At 40.0% G+C, this 17,488-nt stretch overlaps 1 non-coding gene across 1 annotated transcript; it reads right to left on the bottom strand.

Moving 5' to 3' along the window:
- Nucleotides 1-10,853: 10,853 nt before the first annotated feature.
- Nucleotides 10,854-10,994, bottom strand: LOC135271596 (U4 spliceosomal RNA). Its single transcript, XR_010339722.1, has one exon. It is a non-coding gene; the product is annotated as a U4 spliceosomal RNA (small nuclear RNA).
- Between the last annotated feature and the right edge of the window lie 6,494 nt (nucleotides 10,995-17,488).

The following is a 17,488-nucleotide window of genomic DNA, read 5'->3' as shown; positions in this document are numbered from 1 at the left end:
CTGGTCCAGAAGCAGCCAAAGTCTGATAACTGGGAGACAAGAGCAGGGGCCATCCACCTTCAGCAGGGACCGGTGATCCAACTGGCTTCTTCACCAGCTTGGTTGGAATTAAGTCCGCAGGAAGGAAACAACGTTTTTAAATATGAATTTGAGTTTTTGTATTGGAATTGGTTTTGCCTTAAATTAGAGGAATATAGACGGAATGGATGAATTGTAGAATCTATAAAAGGAAATATTCTGCCACTACTGAAATCCATGTGGTGCAGCCACACATGCTGATAGGGAAAGTGTCGAAGGTCCCCCACTCAGTGAAAAAGCAACACGTGTGATATGGTTTGGCTCTCTCACTCAAATCTCATGTTGACTTCTAATTCCTAGTGTTGTTGGGGGCGGGGATCAGGTGGAAGGTGATTGCATCACAGGGGCAGATTGCCCCTTGTTGTTCTCATGATAGTGAGTGCTCCTGAGACCTGATGGTTTAAAAGTATATGGCAGTTCCTGATTCGCTCTCTCTCCCTCTACTGCTCTGCCATGGTGAGACATGCTGGCTTCCCCTTTGCCTTCTGCCAAGGTTGTAACTTTTCTGAGGCCTCCCCACCCATGCAGAACTGTGAGCCAATTAAACCTCTTTTATTCATAAATTACCCAGTACCAGGTAGTCATTTATAGCAGTGTGAGAACAGATTAATACAATGTGGAATTTGATAAATATGACACACATAATATACTGTACACACATATACATGTGTATACATATACAAACATATACATATGCAAACATACACATACATACAAATACAGAGGCACATATACAGACATACACACAGACGTACTCACAGACTTACACATACACACAAGTACACAGACACACACCTGCACATGTATACGCGTACACGTGCATACACATATGTAATATGCATACACATATACAGAGATACACATAAACACAAATAGGCACACATACAGACACACACACAGACACACACCCCCAACAGACACATACACATTCATATACACATACACATTCTATCTATCTATCCATCTGTGTACTCCATATGCATAGAGAATTTTGCAGTAAATGAGAAATGTAACAGTGATTACCTGTGGGAGGGAGCAGTAAGGCATAAGACAAATTTTCAAATGCTGGATGTTGTGAGAGTTTTACAATGTACATGTCTTAATTTATAATTTTAAAAAATAGTTCATAAATTGAAGCAATGTGAGAAAAGGCATTTTTATATTTACTTGAACAAGCAAAAAATGTAATGCCAACATATTTTTATCAGCCTCATTTTCTAAATAATTATTGTTGATTGTTTATCGATCAATTCAGAGAAAATTCACTAATTGTAAATCAAGTTGACTAGAATGTACTTGAGCTTTGGAAATGTTTTGTGAATTGATTTAATTCAATTGACTTAATCAATTCAAGATGAATTGATTAATATAGAAATAAAATTGAGGAAAAATAATGGTGTGATAAAAATAGTTCCTACATATTAAGGGAAAATTTTCCTTCTAACAAGTTGGTGAAACCGTTGTAAGGACTTGATAGGTTGGTTCTTCCTGCCCTCTGGTGGCCATTGCTCAAAATGCAGACAGAGCTGTGTCAAGGTTAAACAATGAGACAGAGTTTTGCTCTTGTTGCCCAGGCTGGAGTGCAATGGCAGGATCTCTGCACACTGCAACCTCTGCCTCCCGGGTTCAAGCGATTCTCCTGCCTCAGCCTCTCGAGTAGCTGGGAATACAGGCACTCGCCATCACACCCAGCTAATTTTTGTATTTTTAGTAAAGGTAGGGTTTCACCACATTGGCCAGGCTGGTCTCGAACTCCTGACCTCATGTGATCCGCCTGCCTCAGCTTCCCAAAGTGCTGGGATTACAGGCATCAGCCACTGCACCCGGCACAAAGGAACTACTAATATAACCCAGGCAGTGACCCACAGAAGCCTGAGTAATACTCTCAGTTTCCTCATTTTAATTTTTTAACTTAATCATGATATCTTGATTAGTCTCACTCGATATTACTGACATAAAATTGAATTATGTCATCTCAAGTATTTGACTTGGATATTAAATTATCCAAAACTACGGTAATTTTCTGTAAAACTTTTACATGTATAGCATATTCTTAGACTTTACCACATAAGGGGTGTTGTGCAAATAAGAAAATAAAAACACTTTTAAGTGTACTTACTTTTTTCCCCTACTGTTAGGTAAGTCCTTTAAATATTCTATTTTTTGTTCCACATTACCACTCTGTATGTTCTGTGAAGTGTACACTCATTATTCAGATTCTACAAGGAATAGAGTGACTCCGAGGGAGGCTGGTACACTCAGTAATTGGCAGGCCCAGGGGCTGGAAAACAATCTGACTCCTGAGTTTGTGTCTAAGCTTTCCTTCTTTTAGAAATCCATAGGGTTAATTGTGAAGTGATTTTTAAGTCTTTAACTAGAATGAGTTGATAATGTGCAACTTGTAAAAGCTTGTAAGATACAATTTTGTTTAAGGCAATGTTCGTTTACTTTTTTTTTTTTTTTTTTGGGAGACAGAATTCTGCTCTGTTGCCCAGCCTAGAGTGCAGTGGTCTGACCTCTGCCTCCCAGGTTCAAGCAATTCTGCCTTAGCTTCCTGAGTAGCTAGGATTACAAGTGCATGCCACCACACTCGGCTAATTTTTGTATTTTTAGTAGAGATGGGGTTTTCATCATGTTGGCCAGGCATGTCTTGAACTCCTGACCTCAAGTGATCCACCTGCCTTGGCCTTCCAAAGTGTTGGGATTCCAGGAATGTACCACTGTGCCTGGCTGGTTTACCATATTTTAAAAAATACACTAATGTGTGTTAGCCTCAAAGTCCAAGTTTATAAATCAGGCTTCTTGATTTTAGGGGAGGCAAGTTTTTAGAATATCTAAAAGGAGGTTTTTAATTTTTTAAACCAAAATTTAGAAGCAAAGCCTACCTGGCACTAGCGTTCTTTTATCCATCATGAAAGTCTGGTCCCTATGGTAGGGGCCAAATGGATGCTTGTGGCTCAAGAGAAAGTAAACCCTGAGAAAGATTTACTGAGTTAAGAGCATGATTTCAGATAGAAATGATGATTACCTTCAGAAGAGTTTTTTATAATTGTGGAACTCTAGACTCAACGTTCTTAGGGTTTCTGGTCTAAAATGGCTTCATTAAAAAAAAATACTTGGACATTCCACTGATAGCCGCTGTTTCAGATGGGGTCATTTTAGGCTGTTAGTCATCTCTGGAGCAGTTGCTCTGATCATTCCAAATGATTTCCCCCCTTGGACTTCGATGACATGTAGGCCAGGCTCAAGGGCTCATGCCTATAAGTCCTGCACTTTGAGAGGCCAAGGTGGGTGGATCACTTGAGCCAGGAGTTCGAGACCAGCCTGATGAACATGGCAAAAGCCTGTCTGTACTAAAAATACAAAAAAAAAAAAAAAAAAAAAAAGAAAGAAAGAAAGAAAAAGAAAAAATTAGCTGGGAGCAGTGGCTCATGCCTATGCCTATAATCCCAGCTACTCGGGGGGCTGAGGCACGAGAATTGCTTGAACTTGAGAGGCAGAGGTTACAGTGAGCTGAGATGACACCACTGCACTCCAGCCTGGGCAACAGAGTAAGACTCTGTCTCCAAAAAAGAAGAAGAAGGAGAAGAAGGAGAAGAGGGGAAGAAGTGAAAGAAGGGGAAGAAGGAGAAGAAGGAGAAGAAAGAAGAAGAAGAGAGAAAGCAAGAAATGGAAAGAAAAAGAAAGAAAAGAAAGAAAGAGAAAAGGAAGAAAGGAAGAAGGAAGAAGTCAGTGATATCTGGCTTATGTATGCAACTCGTACAGTGCTAACTTTACACAGCAAGTACAGTAGGAGCAATGAAACGAACTACAGAAGAATCAATATCCCATAGGAGTTAAACATATCAGGTGTTTGCAGAATTATCAGTGACTGGAGATGTGTGACTCCCTGCAGTATCAAAGCAACTCCTGGGAAGTCTCAAAGGGGCAGAAGAAAGATTCAGTTGTAAATACAAACGCTAAATCTGGCCAACCGTAATGCCTATGAGAAAAGCATATTAAAATAATGAGGCAACTCTTTCGATGCTAATTTAATAATAACAGCTATGCAAAATACTTAGAACCCAACTGTTTTAAGTATTAATTCAAGCAAGTCCCACTTCCACCCTACAGGTGGGGTATTCTTTTTAACCTTTCATGATAGATAAACTGAGGCACAGAGAAGTTCAGTAATTTTTCCAGGATTCCAGTCTCATAAGTGACAGGGAGGACCGACTCCTGGGTCCACCTGGCATAGAACAACACTGTGCTGCCTGTGCCATGGCCCGCCTGCCTGTGCCACAAGCTCCCAAGGACAGAAAGTATGTGTTACCTTTCCACCACAGGCCCAGTCCCTTCATCATTGCTGCTTTCCCAATGCAGTGTGTTTGTTGGAGTAGGGGAGTGTTCAGAAGGCAGGAATTTGCTCTTTTTTTCCATAGCAGTGCCCTGGAGACAGGGACCAGATCTTCAAGAGGGAATATTATTTATTCATCATCAATTACGGCTGCACTGTGAAACAGAAAGAATACAGACAGGCCGGGTGCGGTGGCTCACGCCTGTAATCCCAGCACTTTGGGAGGCTGAGGTGGGTGGATCACGAGGTCAAGAGATCGAGACCGTCCTGGTCAACATGGTGAAACCCCATCTCTACTAAAAATACAAAAAATTAGCTGGGCATGGTGATGCGTGCCTGTAATCCCAGCTACTCAGAAGGCTGAGGCAGGAGAATTGCCTGAACCCAGAAGGCGGAGGTTGCGGTGAGCCAAGATCGCGCCATTGCACTCTAGCCTGGGTAACAAGAGCGAAACTCCATCTCCAAAAAATAAAAAATAAAAAAAAAACAAAGTAAAATACACAGTACCTGCTCTCACAGGCCTCACGTCTTCTTAAGATGATAAAGTGATATTAATTTTAAGATAAAATTCTTATTTACAGGGTGACTTCTATATTAATCCTAAATGACTGTAGGCTTAATATTGGAGTTTCAAAATATAGGAATCAAAAGCTGATAGAACAGAAAAGAGGAAATAGGTCTGCAATTCTAGCTGGAGATTTCAACACAGTAACTGATAGAATGAGTACACAGACAATCTGTGAAAAGACAAGAGCCAGACAACTTTACCCTTCCCAGAACATCACTGACCACACTCAATTGAAGCAAATACACATTCTGCTCATGGGCACTTGGGACATTCACCAAGAGAGAAGAGACCACATTCTGGGCCATAACATGAATGTGAGTGTGTTGGAAAGGATTGAAATCCCACCACATTTGCTCCCCAGCTGCAAAGCCTCTCTCTGGGTGCAGGTGGAGAGAACAAGCCTACAGTTGGGGTGATAGGCAGCACCCATGCGTGGCTGTACAGGCTTGCACTAAACAACCTCAGAGTTTGCAGAAGAGAAGCTGGTGAGGCGTGATAGAGGAGCCATCAGCAGAACACAACTCCTTGCACAACTGTGGGGCTCAAAAGAGGAGTAATGGCCAGGAATATTCACTGGTTCCTGGCTTGGGTGATTGGGTGGGTTATGATTTGATTCCCTGATCATAAAAGTGCTAGGCAAGAGGAGAGATTTGGAATGAGTCTGTGCATGTGCATCATTCTGTGTGTGTCCATGAGTTTGTATGTGTCTCTCTGTGTGTCTGAGGGTGTCTGTGTGTATGTACATGCGTGTGTGTGTCTGTATTTCTGTGTGTATCTGTGTATGAGTGTGTGTTTGAGTATGAGTGCATCTACGTGTGTATCAGTGTGTGTGATCAGTTCAGTTTTTCTGTCTTATCTGTTGGAGAGAATACCAATTTGAACACAAGTGAGATAGCTCTCCTAGATAAATGGATGTCCAGGTCAAGCGCGTTTGGGCAGTGGACAGGCCCAAAGTTGTGAGTGGAATGGGGAGGAAGAAGTGATGGGAGAGGGTCCTGAACATCTCCATTAACAGGAACATTGGCAGAAGGGCAGAAGCTGAGACCACGAAGCTTGGACCATGGAACTAGGAAAGGAGAACCCAGTGGAAGGAGTTTGGCAGGCATTACTGGTGGTCCACCCAACAAGCATTGCTCCTCCATCCACACTGGCAGAACCTGGCCACCCTTTTCCCTGTGGATCAGGACAGTGGTGATGAGCGTAAGCCTGTCCTGTGGTCCTCTTCCGTGTGGCATTGAATCATTTAGAGGGAGGAATGACTCCTAAGTCCAAATAGGACTTTCTCTACTCTGGAACTCATAAGCTAAGGGGAGTCTTTTCCCTCAAGGCTGTGAACCATTTATGCTGAGATAAGGGGCTGCCAAAGAATTCCTAGAAAATGTTTTCAGGCTCAAAGCCTGGGAATAAACAATTTCCCTGCATTTGGTGGACGGTGGTGTGTCTGGTTTTGGTCTTGCCAAACAGACACTCTCACACAGTCACACATCACACACATGCACACATGCACACAGCACTCTCTGTCTCTATTTCTCTCTATTATTCTCCTGTTCTCCTTCTCTCTTTTTTTCTCCCGATTTCCTATGCCCCCTCTCTCTCTCTCACACACACACACATGCACACATACACACACATACACACGAAAGCTCAAGTGGCTCAAGCCCCTAAATCAGAATAACATCTGAACATGGCCACAATGAAAAAGGTAGCAGTTGTGTCCTGACAATGCAAGCTCTGATGATGAATTGATCTTGGAGACTCCAGATATTGGGAACTCTTTTGCCAAGTGTGGCTAATTTATCTGAGATAATAAAATTTCCTTATAGTCTTTCATTTTTACCCTTTTTTTTTAAACTTAAAGCTAAAGATATTCCAATTTTTATATGGTGGCATCGCAGACATTCACCTGAAAAATTGCTTAAAGGAGGGAAAGGTGAGGCAGTGACAAGATCATTGGTGACTTTCACACAAGCAGCTTCAGTGTGACCCACGTGAATGGAGGATTCATCACGTAAGATTAGAGAGTGGATGAAAAGTGAGGAGGCAGGATGTGTAGGCCATACACTCTTCTCTACAGAATTTGGCTGTGAATGGAGAGGTTCGGTGAAAGCAAGATGAGGTCAGACTGACGATACTTTCTTTTGTTTAGGATTTAGACTTCTTTTGCTCTTATTATGTTAGTTTTGCTTTGTTGCCTGTTAACAGGCATTGGAGTGTGTTTATGTGCTGAGGGGAAGGATTCACTAAGAGAGGAAAAACTTGGTACAAAGAAGAACTGGGATGTCATCAGCTCTGGGCAGAGAAGCAGAGAGGAATGGCTCTTTAAGGAGAGGTAGAGGACTGGCCTCTGTCCTCAGGAACTAACAACTGGGTTGTCTGCTTGCAGAGTTGTCATGCAGCAACCCTTACACACTCCTCAGCAGAAAACTATAGCTTCCTCAAGGAGTTAGAGCTTTGCCCCTATTAATTCTCTGCTCCAAACAACACCATTAAGACCCTGGCCATTTGTGAATGATACCTGTGGAGGAATAATAAACAACCCATGATGTTGCTCTCAAGCCCCAGTGCTGACAGAGAACAGCCCAGGAGTTTTTGTCCTGCAGTCTCCTAACCAAGGATCTCCAGCAAAGGTGGAAAGAAGACACCCTAGGTCTGTCCCAAGCCTTCGTCTTTAAGATTCCTTCATCTGTCTGCTCATCCTGTCTTCCATTCCTTCCGGGATCACTGGGTCTTATTGGACACTGCTGTAATTTTGCTGTGCAACTCACAGTGGAAAGCCTCTATACACATTTGGAAAGGGATGGAACCAACAGTTCTATGAGCCTTTTGGAATTAAAAAGTTGCTATGTCTGTACATAGATAGATTTATTTGTAGTAAAGAACTCTCCACATTCATTTTAAGTTTGAGATGGTCTGTGAGTCTGAAGGGCATTATGGACAGTGAAGGTAGAACTGCAGAAGAGGATTATCTCACTTCTACTCACTCTGGGCTCCAGCCAGTTCCCAGCAAAGTTTTAAGGATGCTGGCTAATGAGACACAAATCACAGTCACATCCTTCCTCAAGAATCCACCCATGTCAATGCTATTTAGCCCAGAATAGTTCAACAACCATTATCAGGTGCTTATTATGGGTCAGACACTGGGCTAGAAGCAAGGGATATAAATATAATACCACTTTGGTAGGCAGAGGTTGGTGGATCACCTGAGGACAGGAGTTCAAGACCAGCCTGGCTAACATGGCAAAACCCTGTCTCTACTAAAAAATACAAAAATTATCTAGGCATGGTGGTGCATGCCTATAATCCCAGCTATTTGGGAGGCTGAGGCAGCAGAATTGCTTGAACCCAGGAAACGAAGGTTGCAGTGAGCCAAGATCGCACCATTGCACTCCAGCCTGGGAAACAGAGGGAGACTCTGTCTCAAAAAAATAATAAATAAATAAATAAATAAATAAATAAAATACCACCCTAATTGTTCTCCAGGAACTTAGTCTTATAAGGAAGGCAACCTTTAGATAATTCACTTTCACATAGTTGTATATGAATGTACACCCATATATACTAGGTATCTGAACTACCTATTATAGTACACATAAAAGAGGAAAATAGCCTTTTCTTGGAGAATGAGAGGTTGCCTGAGTGGATCACATAAAATATGATAAAAAGATGTCTTCATAATAAATATGGTAAAAAAAAATTCCAGGAAGAGACATAGTACGAGCAATACAGTAGAGTCACAGAAATACAAGAAATTTGGCCTTTTAGACCACAATATTTCAGGAAAAGGAGAGAAGAGATGAAGCTGCAGGCTTTTGCTAGAGTTCTATTTTTAATTTGCTGAGGAATTTATACACTTAGAGATGAAAGGGGTCTTTAGAAAGCTAAGAAAGAGCCATGATTGATATTCTACTTTGGATGGATGGTGCCAGGACTCAGTGGATTCAAGTGGGGATAAGATTGGAGGAAATGACTAATATGGCATTGCAAATATTTCAGGTAGAAGACAATGGCACTGGATGAGAAAGGATGTGAATTATTCTAAAAATGTTTGCAAAGCGAACCCAGCAGCATATAAAAATGTCATAATGTCATGACCATGTGAGGTTTATTCTGAAAATGAAAGTTTGGTTTAATATTCAAAAATTAATCAATGTTAATAAACTATATTAACAGACTAAAGAAGGAAAAGTATATGATCTTCTTTTGAGATGCAAATAGAACCCTGTAATAATATTTATTCATTCAATACAATAAAATGTCCTCAGCTCAAAAAAAAAAAAAACCCCACAAAATACCTACAACTAAAGTCATGTTTATTAGTAAGAAATTGAATGGTTTCTTTCTAAAATCAAGAACAAGACAAGGATGTCCCCTATTGCTATTTTTATTGGTCATTGTAGGTAGTTCAATAAGGAGGAAGAAAAAAGAAATGAAAGCACATAGACTGTAAATAAAAAATAACTGTTTCTCTTTACAGATAGTGTAATTGTGTAAGAAAATACAAATGAATCCATAGAATGCTACTGGAGCTGAAACATGATACTTGCAAAACAATGTTTAAAAATCAGGCCAGGTGTGGTGGCTCCTCTGTAATCCCAGTACTTTGGGAGGGAGAGGGAAGAGGATCCCTTGAAGCCAGGAGGTTCAGAAAACCCTGCCCAACATAGCGAGACCCTGTCTCTACAAAAATATTAAAAAAAAAAAAAAAAAAAAAAACTAGCTGGGCATGGTGATGTGTGCCTGTGATCCAAGTTACTTGAAAGGCTGAGGTGGGAGGATTGCTTGAGCCTCCAAATGCTTGAGCCTCCAAATTTGAGGCTGCAATGAGCTATGATTGTGCTGCTGTACTCCAGCCTGGGTGACAGAGTGAGACCCCCCATCACAAATAAATAAATGAACAAATAAATAACAGTTGCATGTTAATATGCTATCAATAAACAATTTGAAATTGAAATTTGTATAAATGTAAAAACTAATTGACCTGTATGTAAAAACAAACAAACAAAAAAAACTTATGAAAGAAACACTGATTAAAGACCAACTAAAAAGACATAAAGATGAACTTTATGTTCATCTTCCCGTCATGAACTGGAAGACTCAGAAGTGATATTGTCACTTCTCCCCAAATTAATTTATAGAATTAATGCAATTTGAGTCAACATCACACACGATTTTTAAAATAAGAATTGACATAATACTTCTAAAATTTAGTAAAAATTCAAAGAAATAACCCAAACCACAATGAAAAAGAGAGAACATACTTGGAAGGATCACGCTACCTGGCTCAAGGCTCACTGTATAGCTGTGGTAGTCAAGTCAGTGGGCATCAGCAGAAGGATAGACACCTGAACTAATGGAACTGAAAAGAGAGTCCAGAAATAGTCCTGCTAGATATTATCAATCGGTTTTCTGCAAAGTTTTGCAAAGCAATTCAACTGAGAAAGAAAAGTATTTCTAGTAATTGATGCTGGGACATTCATATACATACAAATTGCACTTTGACCCATATCTTGCACTGTATACAAAAATTAACTCAAAATAGATTATAGACTTAAGTATTATGACCTATAAAGTTTCTTTTTTAAAATTTATTTATTAATTATATATTTTTGAGATGGAGTTTCTCTCTGTCGCCCAGGCTGGAGTGCAGTGGCATGATCTCGGCTCACTGCAACCTCTGCCTTCCAGTTTCAAGCTATTCTCCTGCCTCAGCCTCCCGAGTAGCTGGGATTACAGGCACCCACCACCATGGCCGACTAACTTTTTGTATTTTTAGTAGAGACGGGTTTTCACCATGTTGGCGAGGCTGGTATATATGTATGTATGTATGTATGTATGTATGTATGTATGTATGTATGTATTTTTATAATTAAGTCCCCATAGAGACTGCCAAAAATTGCCAATGCCAACTATATTTCAAGTTGTCCTGGCAGGGTATTGGGAAAAGTTTTCAATTAGCAATAAACCCGCCTCTGTTAAACCTCATTGTCTATGATACTGCCACTGCGCATAGCTCAGGCTGGTCTTGAATTCCTGGCCTCATGATCCACCCACCTCTGCCTCCCAAAGTGGTAGGATTACAGGTGTGAGCCACCACTCCCTACCAAAGTTTTTTTTTTTTTTTAATTATTTTACTTTAAGTTCCAGGATACATGTGCAGAAGGTGCAGGTTTGTTACATAGGTACACATGTGCCATGGTGATTTGCTGCCATGGTGATTGACTCGTCCTCTAGTTTCCCTCGCCTTGCTCCCCATCCCCCAACAGGCCCCAGTGTGTGTGTTGTTCCCCTTCCTGTGTCCATGTGTTCTCATTGTTCAACTCCCATTTATGAATGAGCACATGCAGTCTTTGGTTTTCTGTTCCTGTGTTAGTTTGCTGAGGACAATAGTTTCCAGTGTCATCCATGTTCCTGCAAAGGATAAGATCTCATTCCTTTCTGTGGCTCAATAGTATTCTATGGTGTATTTTTAACCACATTTTCTTTATCCAATCTATCATTAATGGACTTTGGGTTGGTTCCATGTCTTTGCTATTGAAAACAGTGCTACAGTAAACATCCATGTGCATGGGTCTTTATAGTAGGATGATTTATATTCCTTTGGGTATATACCCAGTAATGGGATTGTGGAGTCAAATGGTATTTCTGGTTCTATATCCTTGAGGAATCACCACATTGTCTTCCACAATTGTTGAACTAATTTATATTCCCACCAACAGCGTAAAAGCTTTCCTATTTCTCCACAGCCTCATCAGCATCTATTGTTTCTTGACTTTTTAATAATTGCCATTCTCACCAGCCTGAGATGATATCTCATAGTGGTTTTGACATATAAAATTTCTAGAAGTAAACTTGATCATAAGTTCAGCAAAGAGTTCTTAGATATAAGACTAATAACACTGTCCTTGAAAGAAAAGATCAAATATAATTAATTGAAATTAAGAAATCCTACCTTTTGAAAGACCTTGCTAAGAAAATAAAAAGACTTGGGGGGCCGAGGTGGGTTGATCAGGAGGTCAGGAGTTCGAGACCATCCTGGCCAACATAGTGAAACCCCGTCTCTACTAAAAATACAAAAATTAGCCAGGCATGGTGATACGCACCTGTAATCCCACCTACTCAGGAGGCTGAGGTAGGAGAACTGCTTGAACCCGGGAGGCAGAGGTTGCGGTGAGCCAAGACCATGCCATTGCACTCCAGCCTGGGCAACAGAGCAAGACTCCATCTCAAAAAAAAAAAAATATTATGAGAACATGCTAATAAAATATATATTTAATGAATAAGTGACATTCAAAATATATAACACACTTTCAAAATTCAATAGTGAAGAAAGAAAGCAATAAAAAATTGGGCAAAATATTTGATAAGACATTTCACCAAGTAAGATATATGATTAGAAAATAAACATGAAAAGATACTCAATATTCTTAATTATTACAGAAATTCAAATTAAACCACTATAAAATACTACTCTGCCTCTATTAGAATAATCAAAATAATAAAAAGACTGTTGGCAAAAATGCTGACCAAACAGAACTCTCCTCTGTTGCTAGTAGAAATGCCAATGATATAGTCACTTTGGAAAAAAAACCTTTATTGTGGCTTTGTTTGTAATCCTCCCTGCAAACTGGAAACAGATAAAGAGACCTTTCTACCGTATTCACACATTTACCCACTCCCAATCTTTATTTTACTAGGAATCTTCTAAATAAGGGGCAATAAGGATTTTGAATATAAAAAAATTGAGGTCTTCAAATTCTGAGGATTAGTGATAATGTACTTTTTGGCACATATGTATTTTATTCTTACCTTTATGCAGTTTCTCATTATTTTGCAAATCAAAGTCTCCGTTAACCCTGAGACCCCCCGTTCCTTCATTTCATCCACATGTGATAAACTCTGGGAAAACTTTAAAACACGTTTACAAAGGACATGATTGCAACTCTTGCATGCTCTTTCAGCAGAGCTAAATTCAGGATACAATTATTTTCTTCAAAAATTCGGTTGACTCAACATATTTTCTAAAGAGGAAATTCCAAGGCATTGAAAAACACATCTGTGTTATACAGAAAACATTTTCTAAGCAGGAAAAGTCTTTCTGACTATGCAAAATGTCATCAGATTTTCAATCACATGTTATCTCTATCCAAAGACTCCTTTTCCTTGAGTCAGTATGGTTTAAAAACATGGGGAAGCAAGTGGTGGTAATGTCAGAAGCTTAGCCAAACTACTATGAAAAACAGACACTGTATAAAGGGATTTTCTTAGGACAAAACAGCAGCTTTTTAAGTCAGCTCTGCATCTCCGGTTTGCAGGGTTAGGCTCGATAATGCATGCATCTCAAAAGCACGAGATGAGCAACGCCTTCAGCTGCTCCATATAGACGTACTACCGACCACTGGTAATTATGTCTTTATTCTTTTGAAGTAAAATGTTGTTGATTCTTTTCAGCTTGCATTTTTCTCTACATCTCATTAAAAATCTACAGTGAGTAAAAATAATAGATGAAAAATTGACATAGGTGATAGAATCTAGAAATGAAACTTGAGAGCATGACGTGTCATCTGGCCATCACTGTTTTTCAACACATTTCTTCTGCCCCTGGTGGAAAGAGGTAGGACCTGCACTTCCAGCCCATTGGAACCCCTGAGGAAGCTGTGAGATACTCCAGTTCCCACCTCTGTGTGTTCCAATGTGACAGGTCCACTCCATAGGAGGACTTGAACATAGAGGTCTGATATAACACCCGAATCTAAGCTGTACAACTCTGTACTTCTAACAAGCAGTTTCAAAAATGCTGATATTATCATATTCCTTAAGAAAACCAAGTTAAAATCATGCATGTTTTCAAGAAGTTGATCATTTCCTTTATTTTGAGGAAGAGAATACTGAGCTGTGGGAAGATGGACAAGGTTAGTTTCAGCACAAAGAGTCATGCTCTCAACCGACATTGGCCTGGACACAGAAGCACAGGGTTCAATGCTCTTTACCAAGCCAGAAAATCCTTCTGTTTCCAGCCTACCAGGAAATGTTCTTCAGAAAAGGCAGACTCTGTATACGCTCATTCCTCTTTGCACCCCAAAAATCCTGAGAGAAAAACATCCCTAAACTAGGCAAATGCAAGTGTTCAAGCAGTCATTCTAGATTCTGAAACCAAAGGGAAGTATGATTTGCTTCTTGTTGTATTCATTTGTTGTGTTGTTTTTTGTTTATTGTTACCCTTCCAAGTCATAATAGATAACATTTGAGAAGCTGCACTAAAGTGTCAAATGTCACTCTTGATTACAGGTGAAGTACAATTTCAACAAATACTATTTTTAAAGTGAGTGATTTCTTAACAACACAACATCCTCATTCTGGCGGATGGGCCAAAGAGGCTTAGCTTTATTGCTTTGTTAAAACTCAGTCACCCTGTGACGAAAGATGCTACTTTGCTCGGCCTAATCTGTAGATCAACATGGGAGATCTCCCTGAGCTATGGCTACTTTACTGCAGGATTAGGTAGGGATGCACTCTCCATGGTTCCTGCCAGCAGGAATCCCTCCCTCCCCTTCCTGGTGCCCCTCCTCCATAAGTACATAGTCCCAGACCTTGAACTTAGGTGGTGAGAGTAAGAAAGAAAGGGAAAAGAAAAGAAAAGGTAAAAATAAACATCTATAAGTTCCATATACACTGCTGTGAGCGAGTATGTGTGCTTTAGCAGGAGAAAAATAGTACTGAACAAGCCAACTCAACCTGGACTTTTCCTGCAGAGTCCTCAAATAATTAGGCCTCCAGTGGAAAAAATGAAGCCAGTGGCCTAGTTTCAAGAACACCTGTATGTTAGACATTCTTCACTCTTTCACCTGATGGGCATATCGAAGTCTGGCATTGCCTTAGGACCTGATCCTTTACTGAACACTAGAAAGGAAATCACCCCTATGATTAGTGAACATGTATCTGTGTGTCTGTTCTTCTTCTCATTTAACAGCAACATAAACTACAAAAGCATGGATTTTTTTCTAGCACTAGGAAGTTGGATGATTTAAAACATCTGATCAAATTCAGGTAAAATAAAACTAGTGCAGAAATCTAGCTATGAAGGCAAAACTGAATAAGAATAAAAGATCAGCGTCTTGGTTGCTTTCCCATCAAATTTGTACATGGATAACATAGGCTCAGATATGTAAACATCTAAAAATTAAGAAACATGTGACATGAAATGTACACAAAATTTAAAACATGAAACTACAGCAAAATGGCTATGTACTGTTGTTAATTTGCTTAGAAACAGAATATTTCAAGAATTGAATTTAACAATGCATGAACTTATTTCAATTATAAACAACTTTCAAAGGCATATTTATCAATTTTAATACCCAATTCAACAGTCCAATAAAAGTGGAGAAGCCTTTAGCACTTCTTGTATCTTTAAAAGATTGTAATTTTTTAAAAAGACTTACAGCTAAATCTTTAAATAAGAATTAGCTATTTTAGCATTAGAAGATAACATTTTTTTAAAGGACTGCATCTTTTTTTGCTCAGCAAGTTATATAGAAAAGGACCTTATCTTCACCTTTCTCTTACACACACACACACACACACACACTCCCACACACTCACACCCCACAAATCAAGTCTTTTCATTTAAAACAAATACTTTGGACGAGGTAATCATAAGAGTGTCTGAAAGACAAACTGTCTCCCTTTTTTGGTGGGGAAAGGGATGAAATTGGAACGAAATCATAAAAATAAACACAGATGTAGACAATTAATTGGAAGAAATAATAGTCATGCTTTTAATGAAATTTTAAAAATTCACCTAAAGACATTACTTTATTCGTTTTTACATTAAATCATCTAACAACTATTAATTAACACCCACTAGGAAGTAGAAATTAAAATACTTAAGCAAGCCTTTTTGGTTGCAATTAACAAAACCCCTCTGAGCTGGCAGAATGCAGCACCGAGGGCTGTTGTACAGATCTGGGGCATCTAAGGGAAGGCAGAGGGGCAGCAGGGCCTCCCAGGGGACCATGCCACAGGCTCACTGTGACCCATGGTGGCAAACCTCTCATTTCTGTGTCTCTCTTTTACTTTGTTCTTTTTCTTTCCTTGCAAACCAGCATGTTCTGATGTTTGTTGTGCATGAGTCAAACTGTCCAAACTCTTCTTAGCCCTGCCTGCAAGACACCAGTTAAGCTGCTTACGGGCACTGGTTAGAGTTTGAAATCCAAATGCAATTCCAGGAAGAGAGCAGGCTGATGGCTCCGCCCTGCTCTCATGACATCTCGGGTTCATCAGTTTTACCTAGAATGGTTCTCAGGATGGGGTTTCGGCTTGGAGAGTTGTGAAATCAGAACAGGGCTTTCAATGCAAGGGTACCCAACATCCCTGCTTCATGATCTTGATAGAAAATCTACTGATAATGTTATATAGCCACACAAATAATGTTTGAAAGTCAACATACTGCCCTAATGGTAATGTAAAGGAGAAACAAAAGGAAGATAATTTAAGATAAAATGATAGGATTTTAGTATTTAAATACTTGACACCCCCAGATGCACATCCATTATGTGTAAAATAACTGTGAAGATGACAGTTACAGTTAAATTCGTAGCAATTTGACAGAGGTGAGTTCTAGTGGGATGCTTAAATGCCACAAGAACATTGCTTTTTGTGATGATTTTCCTGAAATATGGAGAGTTTAGGGTAAATTTCTGAACTTAAACTACCATCTTCTCTCAATTTCAACATTAATTAAATTTCTATAAAATTAAGTGTATATTAAAATTATGCAAAATTGGCTGTGTGTGGTGGCTCATGCCTATAATCCCAGCACTTTGGGAGGCTGAGGCGAGTGGATCATGAGGTCAAGAGATCGAGACCATCCTGGCCAACATGGTGAAACCCTATCTCTACTAAAATTACAAAAATTAGCTGAATGTGGTGGCATATGCCCGTCATCCCAGCTAGTTGGGAGCCTGAGGCAGGAGAATCACTTGAACCTGGAGGCAGAGGTTACAGTGAGCCAAGATAGCTCCACTGCACTCCAGCCTGGGAACAGAGTAAGGCTCTGCCTCAAAAAAAAAAAAAAAAAAAAAATGCAAAATCGTGTGATTTATTTAAGTTTGTGGCGGCTCAGAGAAATAGATTGTATTGAGTGTCTGTGAGTCCCCAGCAGGGCCCTGGCAGGCTGTGCAGGTGGAGGACGGCTCTGCATGGCAGCAGCGGCTGCCCCACTCACTGGGACTTTCTGATCCCCTGACATGCTCTACTAAATAATGATGACACCCACCCCCATTGTGACACTTGCAGACATCCCCACACCTTTCAGGCTACCTCTCCTATGAAGGACCATGGTTTTTAGAAATAAAACTCCCGAAAGAGAACTTCACAAGCATTAGATCCCATTGCTTCCCTGCCTTTCAGTTCCCAAACCCTGCACTTCGTCTCACTGAAGTTTGTCTTTTCAAAGTTGCCAGTGTACACCTTAAACACATTGGTAACGTTCAGCCCTTATCTTACCT

This window comes from Aotus nancymaae, unplaced genomic scaffold, assembly GCF_030222135.1.
Source record: "Aotus nancymaae isolate 86718 unplaced genomic scaffold, 86718_ANA_hifiasm-v0.15.2.pri h1tg000083l, whole genome shotgun sequence".
In the NCBI taxonomy this organism is placed as follows: domain Eukaryota; kingdom Metazoa; phylum Chordata; class Mammalia; order Primates; family Aotidae; genus Aotus; species Aotus nancymaae.
This window is presented reverse-complemented; position numbering and strand designations above follow the sequence as displayed.